The sequence below is a fragment of the Myotis daubentonii genome, chromosome 1, assembly GCF_963259705.1.
Source record: "Myotis daubentonii chromosome 1, mMyoDau2.1, whole genome shotgun sequence".
NCBI classification, from domain to species: Eukaryota; Metazoa; Chordata; class Mammalia; order Chiroptera; family Vespertilionidae; genus Myotis; species Myotis daubentonii.
In genome coordinates, this window is record NC_081840.1 from 72965337 (window position 1) to 72978221 (window position 12885).

Genomic DNA, 12885 nt, shown 5'->3' on the forward strand with positions numbered 1-12885 from the left:
TTGCCTTGACAATTCCCTTTCTTTCAAGAAGCATGACTCCTGCCCTAGCCAGTTTGGCTCAGTGGATGGAGGGCTCCCGGGTTTGATTCTAGTTAAGGGCACATACTTCGGTTGCAGGTTCCCCGGCCCTGGTCAGGGTGTGTGCAGGAGGCAACCAATCAATATGTCTCTCTCACATCAGTGTTTCTCTCTTCCACTCTCTATAAAAGTCAATGGAAAAATATCCTCAGGTGAGGAAAGAAGAATAAGAAAGAAGAAGAAGAAAGAAGGAGGAGGAGGAGGAGGAGGAGGAGGAGGCATGATTCCTATCACAAAGATGTATTCACCCAAAAAGCATTATTAAGCACCGACTATGTACAAAGCTCTGGGGATATAAAGGTGAAGAAACTCCAGCCCTCCATAATCATGAAATGTGTAGTTTAATGGGAGAAATCAGCCAAGAAAGAGGTGATTCTAGCCATAGACTTTATACCCCAGATCCAGTGAACAGCAGTAGGTGGACCTAAAACAATTTTGAATGAAAGCAAGCCATGACTGCCTAAATATGAAGCTGAGTAAGAAAGAGCACCATGGTAGTTCAAATAGATCTCTGAATATTGACTGTCTTGCCGGCCACTGGTCCTCATGACTATGAAAAATATTACTACTTCTGGTCATTTAGGGAATTGAAATTCATTTCAGACTGTAATGTTCAAATAAGCAACCTACAAATTTGATCTTAGTTGGTTTGAAAAATGATTCCATTTACTGCTATAACATTTTCAGGAGGGAGATAATCACTTCTCTTGGACATTATGTATTTCAGTGTTTTATTCTGCTACAAATACTTATTAAGCACCTAAAACCTACTCCAAACCAGGGACAGCTAAGACTGTCACATTTACAACCTCACCTGATTGTCTTCTGTTCTAATCTCAAGACACCCGAGCTCTTTAATAGCTACACTTGAGCAGAAAGCCAAATAAAAATGATCTACCTTAGACAACTAAGTTAAAACAGACATGATAAATAATGAGGTAGCATTTGACCCACATGTTCTTTCAACTATTTGTTAAAAAAACAATCAGTACCCAGCTACTTGAAAATGGAACATAGTACATATTTGTGTGGAAAATTTACTACCAGTGAATTTTCCATGTTTCTCTCATCTCACTATCCTCTCAAATTGAGGCTTCAGCCAATTGTACCTCATGGCAATAAGAACATCAGTCCAACTTGGTAAAATAAGCCTAAAAAAGTGATTACAACAAAAACCAAAAAGGCACATCACCTCATGGGAGCAGTAGAAACAAGCTCCTTGAGTCTCACAAGACTGATTAATCAGCATTAAAAACTAAAAGAAAAAAACACACACAAAATAAAACAATTAAAAAAAAGCCTATATGCAGAAGCTGGATGTTGCCTAAAAAGAAAACTTCTTAGAACCACTTCCCTTTACCCTGTGTGACCTTCGCCCATATCATTCAGCTTAGATAATTCCTTCCCACATTCTCATAAAACCCCGAAAGGCAAGGGAAAGTAAAGCAAACGAGATTACATTTCACAGCATTAGGCTACTTAATTCTCATGTTTCTCTTTATCCAATTTATTTCAAGTTCTGGGCCTGAACTGAATAACTAATTGCATCCAGCTTCCTAAAGTGGTTCAACTAGGTTCATGTGAGGCTTGCTAGAGACAGCAAGTAGAAAGTGGAATTTACATTAGTAAGAGTAAGTAAAAGTGTAGAAACTATATCTGTGAAAGAAAAATGTTTGAGCAATAGATTGGGAAAAGTAAGTAAACTATAAATAAGGTATGAGTGGGGTAATGGATGGAGATGGGTTTTTGGGGTTCAGAAAGTATGTTTTAACCTACCAAATGAAGTTGAGATCTGAGGAAATTATGACATCACAAGTACTCCAAAGACATTTGTTACATGAGTCAGAGGCCATATGCAAGGAGTAGGTTATGAAAGAGTGTTGGTAGAATCAAATTGTTGGGAGACTGAATGGGATTTTACAAATATTAGAAACCAATTAGCTTAGCCTTATTTTAAAGAGGGAGTCAAGAGGAGCTAAATAACTGGTACCAGTTCACACTGCTCAAGCACAGCGGCAAGATGGAAACGGGTGTCCTGACCCCTGTCCACCTCACATCACACACCCTGCTCCTGCCTTGGCATGTGTAACCTTACCTTCTTCCAGATCAGCATCCTCCTTATGCTCATTCTCCACATCCTCAAAATGAAATTATGAGGCCAAATGAAAGACAAAGCCAGAGACCTCGGTAAGCATCCCTTCTATTTTAGTTCTATAGCACTTCCCCTGCCAACTAATACAACACTTAATACAGCCCCTCTGCATCAGCCTATCAGAAGCCGGCAACTGTTTTTACTAATTGGTTAAAAAAGAAAACAGGCCCAGCTGGCGTGGCTCACTGGTTGAGTGTTGACCTATGAACCATGAGGTCACGGTTCAATTCCCAGTCAGGTCACATGTCTGGGTTGTGGGCTCGATCCCCAGTGCGGGGCATGCAGGAGGCAGCAGATCAATGATTCTCTCTCATCATTGATGTTTTCATCTCTCCCTCCCTCTCTTTTCCTCTCTGAAATAAAAAAAAAATTATTAAAAAAAAAAAAAAAAGAAAGCAGGCTGCACTTGCCTACTGCAAGAACAAGTTGCACTGATCAAGGCCTTTTTCTATTGAGCAGTATCAAGGATTGTGTGGAAATATGTTGAATGTGGGTAACAAACTAGAAGACTCTTAAAGGAAGAGGAGAGGCTGTGGTGAAGCTGAAAGAAAGAGGAGAGCAGTAGGTATGTGATCTTTCAAGGATCAAAGAACAAGGGCTGTTGCAGAGTTAGGAACCTTCCCCTGAGTCCTGCGCTTACATCCTACTCTGCTCCTTCAAGAAGTTTGATCTTCAATAACTTATACAAGCTCCCTCCTCAGCTTCCTTGCCTGGAAACTGGGAATAAGAAAAATACTTACTTTATGGGTTGTTAAGAGCATTAAATAAACTAATTCCTGTTTGACACCCTCATCAATGCCTGACACATAGTAAGTACTGTATGATACATTTTCATAGGAAAGAAACCACTTTCTTAGGGATGTCAACTAGGATTCAAAACATTTTTTTTTAACTCTCTCAATATGAAACAGGTATTTACTGACATCCAGAGTATGAAGGTGCCCCACCCCTACATGTGCACTTGGGCAGAAGGGCCATTTGTTCTGAACAGGATTGTTCAATATAGAAAGGCCTAAATATGCCTCCTCATTCCACACGTGTGCCATGAGTGAATGGAGTTCCAAAGAAAATTCTTTCAAGGGATCCCTTGGGGTATTTCAGGGCAAATGCTCTCTGGATTGTTTTTTTCCATCATCTGAAAAGAGTAATTAGCTTAAAGTTTTCCCAGGTCACCACTGTAGAAGTTAACAGAGTTCACCCTGTTTTTTATTGCCTTTCCTGTGCTCCACAATGATTTTTAAACCAACTCAGAGAGGAAAAAAATCCATAAATTTGGATTCTCTCAAGAAAATCCCTGCCCTAGCCAGTTTGGCTCAGTGGAAAGAGCATCAGTCTATGTACTGAAGGGTCTCGGGTTCAATCCCAGTCAAGGGCACATGCCCAGGTTGTGGGCTCGATCCCCAGTGTGGGGCGAGCAGGAGGTAACCTATCAATGATTCTTTCTCATCACTGATGTTTCTCTCTCTCTCCCCCTTCCTCCCTGAAATCAATAAAAATATATTTTAAAAAATCCTTTTCTCAAGAGCCTATTGGTAGACACTGATGATGATACTGCATATGTTATGCTGATGCACAAAAAATGTAAGAGGGAAAAGGAAAGGCTGGGACTTACTTGTGAAGCTGGAGAGGAGAGGGGGAAAGGGGGGGTTTTCTTTAAGGTACAGAATATCCTGGGACAAGTTTTTGAAGGATTTTGAGCTTTTCCAAAATGAATAATATGATGTCCCTTGTGGATAATCACTGCAGAAGCCATGAAGTCCACGCAGAAAGCATTTCATTGTGGCTAAAGTGGATCATGATAAAAGTTTTAGATGAAGGTCTGGATTCTAATAAACCATACATACCTATTGCTGCCCAGATGCTCCTGCTTCCCAAGTCATAAAACTAAACAGCCATTGGCTGTGCTGTTACTGGGTATCTTTTTCTTTTCCTTCCTTAAGTTTTTAAAGTAAAAGTTATTTTGAGATTATTACTTCAAACAAACAACAAAGATCAAGGTATCGTTCTTTTCCCTTTTCTTTTCTTTCAGGTATCATTTTTAGTTACTTTTTAAATGTAATGGAGGCCATATAAAAATTAGGAAATGTGAGGATTTACCTAAAATAAAATGAAGGTAGATAAGAAGAGCTTGCATAATGGGAAAGGAGGGAGAGAACTAGCATTTTTTAGAGTGTCATTCTTGTCCTAAGTAGGTACCATCCTAGATTCTTTAGGCAAGTTTTCTTGTACCTTAACTCCCTCATAACTCTTAGGAGAAAGGTATCACTGAGCTCCTTTTATAGATTAACAATGTCCAGTGCAAGTCTCTGCAATAATGGAAATGTCCTATATCTGTGTCATCAATACAATAGATACTAGCCACAGGTGGCCTCTGAGCACTTAAAATGTGGCGAGTGTGACTGAGGTACTGAATTTTTATTTTTTTAAAATATATTTTATTGCTCTTTTACAGAGAGGAAGGGAGAGGGATAGAGTTAAAAACATCGATGAGAGAGAAGCATCGACGAGCTGCCTCCCGCACACCCCCTACTGGGGATGTGCCTGCAACCAAGGTACATGCCCTTGACCGGAATCGAACCTGGGACCCTTCAGTCCCCAGGCCAACGCTCTATCCAGGGAGCCAAACCGGCTAGGGCTGATTTTTTAATTTTATTTAATTTGAATTAATAGCCACGTGTAGCTAGTGACTACTGTTTGGGCATTGCTGGAGATGTTAATACTGAGGTTGAAAGAAATTAGGTCAATTCTAAGATTAGACAACCAATAAGTGGCAAAGCCAAAATTTGGACTGGATCAATCTGATTCTAAATGTTCAGCCTTTTCATTACAATAAGTCAAAGAACTATTTTAAAACAGTTCTCTTTCACATTGAAATATCAGAATGGGGGCCGAATAAATCACCTGGTTACCAGATCCAAACGACTATTGAAGTTAGAAGGAGTTTGCAGAGAATAGAAAGGACACAAAGATTATGAGTCCTGATTTGATCAGTAATGATTCCTTGAAGTTAATACTCTCATGAGTTAGTCATTTTAAGAAAAAAAAAATGGGAACAAATGTAAATTCATTAAAATCACAAAGGAGGAAGTAAGCTAGGCATTGCCACAACTATGAGTCTATTCTTGAACACAGCTGAGGAGAGAAGAGAAAAAAAGTAGAGGCGGAGGCAAGAGTTATGGCTTTGAAGTAGCATATGTGTTCAACAAGAGATATTATTTACTAGTCACATACTCACTGTGTTACTTAAGACAAGTTACTTAACATCTATGAGCGAGTGTCTACATGTATAAAATAGGAAAAAATAATTGACTCAGAAGGATTGCACTAGGAATTAAAAGTGCTTATAGTCCGAACGCAGTGCCTTCTTGATTCACCACACATTCAGCGCGCAGTTGCAGGAATCAACGGGTGGGAGAGAGGCGTCACATTCCCAAAGTTCTGAAATCTATTCACTATTGCCTCCACTTTGTACATCATTTTAATTTGGTGTTTAAACAAAACAAGTGCATAGAGCACCGCTGTAATTTTCAACACCTTAAAAACTATCATGAAATATTTTGAAGAAATATTCTAACAGTTCCTAGAATCAAGGTAACTTACTTTCTACAGCTGGAGAGGAAAGGTTATAATGTTCATGCACAGAGCATTTATGTAGCAGCTGCAGTTCTTAACCCAATTTAGAAATAGTAATAATAATAACAAATTGAGCTGGCTTAATTAAAGCCTGCAAAAATCAAAAGATAAGAAAAAAACGACTGGGCCCTAAAAACTGAAACCTTATGTTAACATAGATGTGCTCTAACATTTTCCAGACTAGCGGTTCTCAACCTGTGGGTCGCGACACCTTTGGGGGTCGAACGACCCTTTCACAGGGGTCGCCTAAGACCATCGGAAAACACATATATAATTACATACTGTTTTTGTGATTAATCACTATGCTTCAATGATGTTCAATTTGTAACAATGACATTGGGGGTCACCACAGCATGAGGAACTGTATTAAAGGGTCGCGGCATTAGGAAGGTTGGGAACCACTGCTCTAGACAAAGGCTACTGCACTTCAAATTCTAAATAGGTCATGTGGGATTGTTATTTTAACCACAAATTACCATCTTTATCCTGGAGAGAGAAGGAAGAAAGTGCTTTTCAGAAATACATACATGGAACATAAATGATATATGTAGAAAGAGACCAGGGTTTAAAGAGACCATATGAAGTTTATAGGACCCCAAGTCCAATAAATGCACACAGCACTGCAGTTTTTTAAAACAAAACAGAGAGGCTGAAAATTGAACTCTTTGAAAAGGGGGCAAAAAAAGCAATTATTTTGATTTCAGAGAAACCAAATAAGATATTTCAGCTACAACTCATTTAAATAAAATTCCTAGATAAATTTCTCAACAGTTTAATAAAATTCAACTCTATTCTGTGTGCTCTCAGGCTCTGAAAGCATAATACAAAGTTTTCTCTATATAAAATGCCAAGAGTCCAAACTTTACATGAGCAGCTAATATATTTCACGTCAGAATAGACAAAAAGAACATCACGCTAAATGTTATCAAGGTCAAAGAAAAGAGAATGTCAGAGTTCCATTATCCACTAAGGTTGTTCAATGATTGAGCCAAACTTACTGTTCCTTTTGTTTTACAGTGAAATCTGAGATGCTGCTAGATTTGAGAGCACAGGTAGGTGTTAAGGGAAGCAAGGGAAATGGCATAAGAACTGAACTTTATGATTGCCTAAATTTTCCATTTAATTTAATGTGATAACGTTCCACACCAATTTCAAAATTGGTACTAATCTGAGATAACTGGTTAAATTTCATGGGGTTTAGAAGCGAAACCAGATTACTTCTTATCAAATGTTTTATCATGACTTAAAGTGATGAGGAGTTTGTAAGGTAAAAAAGGGGATTCTCCAATTTGATCATTAATTCATCACTTCCCACTGTTATTTTCCTCTGTATCATTTCATGATCATTTATCATACAGCCAACAGACACTTGATCTCTGTCTTTTGTTGTTAATCCTCATCCAAGGATATTTGTCCACTGATTTTTAGAGAGAGTGGAAAGGAGGGGAAGAGAAAGTGAGAGAAAGAAACATCAGTACATCAATTGCTGGCCTCCCACAGGGCCCGGGATCAAACCTGCAATCTAGGTACACGTGCCCTTGACCAGAATCAAACTTGGACCCTCCAGTCCACAAGCCAATGCTCTATCCACTGAGCCAAACTGGCTAGGGTGACCTCTTTCTTCCTTTCTCTTTCTCATTCTGTCTTTCATGCATACAGACGCTCATACATATGTATTCATATACAAAATAGCACATCCCTTCAGAAAACAGGCTACTTTGCTATTTCTGAATTCACTTGCACATACAAGCCTCATTGTCATGAATATCTTAATGTTTGGGTAAGTCTATCTGTGGCCTTTAGCCTTAGGTAAAGGCTCTCACTGGCTTCCATGAAAACAAGACAGGGAGGTGGCCCTTTTCATGTACTGGAAAGGCACCATACCAGAGAGCACTGTGCACTGTTTGCTGTTGAATTAAATTATGCTGTAGAGTTTGACATTCAGGAGTGAAGGAAGGTGCAAGTACTGATATCTGCTCATGCTCCCATCAGTGTTTCCTCATTCATCTTAAAGGGATAGGATCATTAAAGGGCACGTTGAGACATCTAGTGTTCCATGGTAGCCACTGCAGAATCTTCACTGGATTGAGGTCTATGGGGTGATTTAGTTGTGGTCTAGTTGTTTAATTCTGAGCCTGATTCTTAATCCTTCTCACTAATTATGGGAGCTAACTCATTCCCATTAAATACATGGCTTTGTTTTGTACATTATAAACAAAAGAAAACAAAAAAGTATCCATAGTAATGGAGAGGTAGAGGGGTTTAACATTTAAGCCCTTGGGTCTAGACACAGACCTGGGTTCAAGCCCTTGGCCCTCACTTTACTGAGTCTCTCTCTCTATTTGTACAGTAGGTATAATGATACCTCAAAGGATGGTGCCTGGCATTTAGGAAGTGATCAATACCTGGAAGTTTTGTTATTGGGTGAGACACTAAAGGTTGGTTGTAGACTTGGTAATTATATCATTCCATTCATAAGATACAATTACTTCAAACCTGATGCTATGTCCTCCCCATCCACTTAGGCCAATTCAGTCAGAAAAGTTCAGGGCTCCACAGGTGAGAAGGAAATTGAGATGATCCTTGGAAATCAGAATCACTAAGAAGAGGTTAAAGTTTGTGTTTTAAAAACTGACAAGCAAAATCCTACTTCCAGGATTTGTGCAACCAATAATAATCGTAATGGCTGCTTATCTTTTCCTATCCTTTTTTGCAATCTCAGGCCACACTTTTTTTTAGTAGTATTTCTATCTCACTCACCTCCCATGTTTACAGACACTTTATAAACCACCCTCCATGGTGAGTACGCCTCTCAAATGAGATCTTCAGGAAATTTCACTGGTAAGAAATTAGGCTGCATTTGCTCTCTGATCTGTCCATCTTCAGTGCCTTTGCATATTTGGTTCAAATGCATTGGAAACTGAGGAGCATGGCTAATGGTAGCTTCTTGCTTGATGGCTACAAGAAACTTTCCTTTAAGTGTAACTTTATAATGTTCAGCTCTAAACAGGGATTCTGGGGTGACTGAGTGTTTACCATACACAGATGCCACCGAGGGCAACTCACAGTTGGTGCATTTGAATGCTGCCCGAAAAGCGATGCCTAGGGTTGCCAGATTTAGTAAATAACACACGGGACAACCAGTTAAGTTTGAATATCAGAAAAACAACAAGTGATTTTTCACTCTGAGTTCATCCTATGGACTATTTAGCAACCTCGGGACCTGAAGGGGAGCTGACTGAGCACTGGGTTCAGTATTTCAGGAGTTTTGTAGATTACCCAGAATGGTCCACAGAACTTGCTTGCGCAGGTCTACAGGATAATCACCTAACAGAACCTCTCTACATGATAGTCTGGCTGACATTTACCCAAAAGGCATCAAGACTAGCACTGGTTGTTTGAACATTAAAATACATGCTGGTTGGCAAACAGATGCTGCCCTCAGTATCTCTAGTGTCTATCCTACACCAGCCCCACATCCTGCCATTTCCCCAGGGACGTCCGGGACCTTACAATTCAGTGACTGAAAGACAAATGTCACAGCATGGATGGCTCTTGAGGCATATGCTAGACTAAGAGAAATAAGTCAGACAGGGAAAGACAAATACTGTATGTTTTCACTTGTATGTGGAATCTTAAAAAAATACACACATACATAAAAACCAAATCAATCAAACAAACAAAAACTAAGCTCACAGAAACAGAGAACAGATGGGTGGTTGCCAGAGGTGGGGGGACGGGGGGTAGGGGAAATAGGTGAAGGCAGTCAAAAGATACAGACTTCTAGTTATGTGATTAATAAGTTCTGAGGAGCTAATGCATAGCATGGTGACTACAGTTAATAATACTGTGTTGCATAGTTAGAAGTTGCTAGGAGAGTAGATCTTAAAAGTTCTCATCACAAGAAAAGAATCTGGTAACTGAGGTGATGGATGTTAACTAAACTTACTGTGGTGATCATTTTGTAATACACACATATGTATATAAAGTCATTATGGTGGACACCTTAAGCTTATACAATGTTATGTGTCAATTATATCTCAATAAACTGGGGGAGGGGGAACTGCACTGGAGAAGCAGAAAGAAGTGGTGGGTGCCTTCAAATAGAGTTAGGAGACTACAAATTTTGATCCTGCTATCAGAGATGTGACATTATTTCTCACATTAGAACAAATATTCACATTGGAAATATTGAAATGTTATTTGTTTCCTTTAAATAAATAATTTCCATTCCAAATATCATTGCTTCGGTTGATTTATGTTCCTATAATAGAATCAGGGAAACTAATATTGTAGCTAAAAGGAGCTTTGTTTCATCTGTTCCTGGTCCCCCATTCTGTCAAAACACATTTGATAAAAATAAAACAACAAAAAAGAACCCACATACAACAAAACAAACAAATACACAAACGGAAAACCTGAAGCCTAGGGAAGTTCAGCAATGCCAGGGTGCCATACCTAGTTAGTGGTTGAGCCAAGAGTAGAAGTGAGAGAGATCTTCAACTCCTGGTCTAGAGCAGAGGTGGGCCCACTGCCTGTTTCTGAATGGCCTGGAAGCTAAGAATGACCTTTACATTTTTCTTAATTAAAAAAAAAAAGATTGTTATTATCTTCAATATTGATATTCTAAGTAAGATTTTCCACTTGGAAGGGTTCTAGTGATTTGGTGAAAGTTTATATCCTGTTAATCATCAGCACACCAGCTTACAAGGACATGTTTCTCCAGGGGGACTTTGAACACTCGGTCGGGGAGGTGTTTAGGACTGATATTTTGATTGGCCTTAAAGCTTTGACAGGACTGCTCTGTTTTGCATTGCCACCATCAGAAAGTTCCTTTCCCAGCCTTTCCTGTGGATGTGCTGCCACTCATTAATATGCAGGGTGATAGCTAAACATTAAATAATCAGTGGGAGTCTGGCATCCACCAATCAAAATGGTAACTGGAAGGAGGGCTGGTGCTACTATGAAGGGCCTTTCTTTAGCTTTTTTTTTCTTTTCTTTTTTTCTCTATAAAGAACCAGAGAGGGAATAAGAGTCAAATGGTACTGAGGGGAAAGGGTTTGAGGGTGAGGAGCCTTAGGGCCCAAAGTGTAAATAAAAAAAGCTAATGTAGAAAATAATCTTAAAAATTTATCCTAATTTTTAAAAGTTATAATTAATAGTAGACTAAGAAACATATAAAAACGTTTTATTATCTATACTTATAATAGGGTAATATGCAAATTGGTCAGGCCGCCATCACATAACCACCGATCAGCAGGAAGGTGGGGCAGCAAGCTATGAGCCCGGGAGAGCTACAAGCAGGGGAGAGCTACAAGCGGGGGAGAGCTACGAGCGGGGGAGAGCTACGAGTGGCAGTGGGCGGGGAAGCCAGCTGAGGCAAGCAGCAGTGAGCTACTAGCACATGGATTCGTGCGCAGGGCCACTAGTAATGTATATAACATGTATATTATGTTTTATATATAGATATAATTGCCATTAAAGGCTAGTTCAGGAAATAGAACTTATTAATGCAATGATATGTATCAAAAGCCTAAAAATACTTGGAAGAGAAAGGGCATAGGAGAAATTATATGTGTGACAGTGCTATTTACTTCCAAATTGTAGTATACTATTCCAAAATTGGAAATAACTTCAACATCCAATAATAGAGAATATTTAAATAAATTTTGGGATATGTTATAGTGGGACAGTATACAGTCACTTAAGATACAATCTAGAAAGAACCTGAAACAACATGGGTAAGCGATGTAAAAGTGATTGATAGAAAAAGAAAGAAAGAAGGATATAAAATCTATGTTTATATGTCAAAAAATCCCTCACTGAAAATAAATATATAGTAAAAAGCAAAAAAAAATATCAAATTTAACACTATCCTTGACTACTGAGATTACAGATTATTTCCTCTCATTCCATTTAAATACATATTTCAAGTTTTCTAAAAGGGTTGGGTATGATTCTTGTAACTAAAAATAAACTAAGTCAAATTAAGAAATAATTTAATTCACAGGGGAGAAGGTAAACCTGCTTAGCCAGTGCCTAAAAAAACATATAAACACAGAATTTTTAAAAAACACAAAAGAAAAAGTAAGTCTTTCAAAATCTGTTTCTGAACCTCCATGCTCTAGGCCTTGTGCAGCAGCAAGCTGAACTGAAAGTAATCTGACCAATAGATGTCACTGTTCCACGTCTTACTTGGAGCACATCTCAAGATGTACAATTTTACTCTTTCAGAGGGACAAAACAAAACTGCAAATTTCCATGTCACCTCATGAAGGGTTGTAGGTTTTCCATCTTTCAGTTCCATTCCAAACCTCCTTTTACAATAACTTGGGATGTCAAATGCTTTTCTAAAAAAACATACTGTGACTATGGTTGTATAGTTATGAAAAATACAAGGTTCTGTTGTTGGTTGCGTGAGAAAATCGTCACCCATATGAACATCACAGACCTAACCCACACTCGTCAAACACATACTTCCAGGCCTGAAAGTAATGAATTGGGAAGTATTCAAGATTGTCAATAGGCATGAGAATTAATGGGGGGGAATAAGTGCTTCCTGGATTCCTAATGCTCACCCCATCTCTGACAGGAAACTGGGAGGTGAAGGGGGTGAAGAAGGGTGGTGCAAATGGGGGCAGGTGGTCAATCCTATCAGGCCACCTACAATGTGGAAGTAGCTAAAACTCAGCCCCCTGCTTTGTATAGGGTCTTCAGTGCTTCGGTGTCAACGAATACAAGAATGACTGCGAAAGAAGAAGGCTGTGTTTTTAAAATGGGTCATCATCTTGTATTCTGCAGATTTCCTGCCAACCTGATCACCTGTTATTTGGGCAGCCTAAGAGAAAAAAAAAGGTTTAGGAATGTGCAAGCAAGACAGGCTATTTGGGTTTCACTGGGAAATCCACAGCCTATCAGTCAGCTAACATATTTCCTCATCTTTTAAGAAAAAATGATATTAAGAGATGAACAGCATCAAATGATCATTCCCACAATGGGGTTTAGGCAGCTAAGCTGATGTG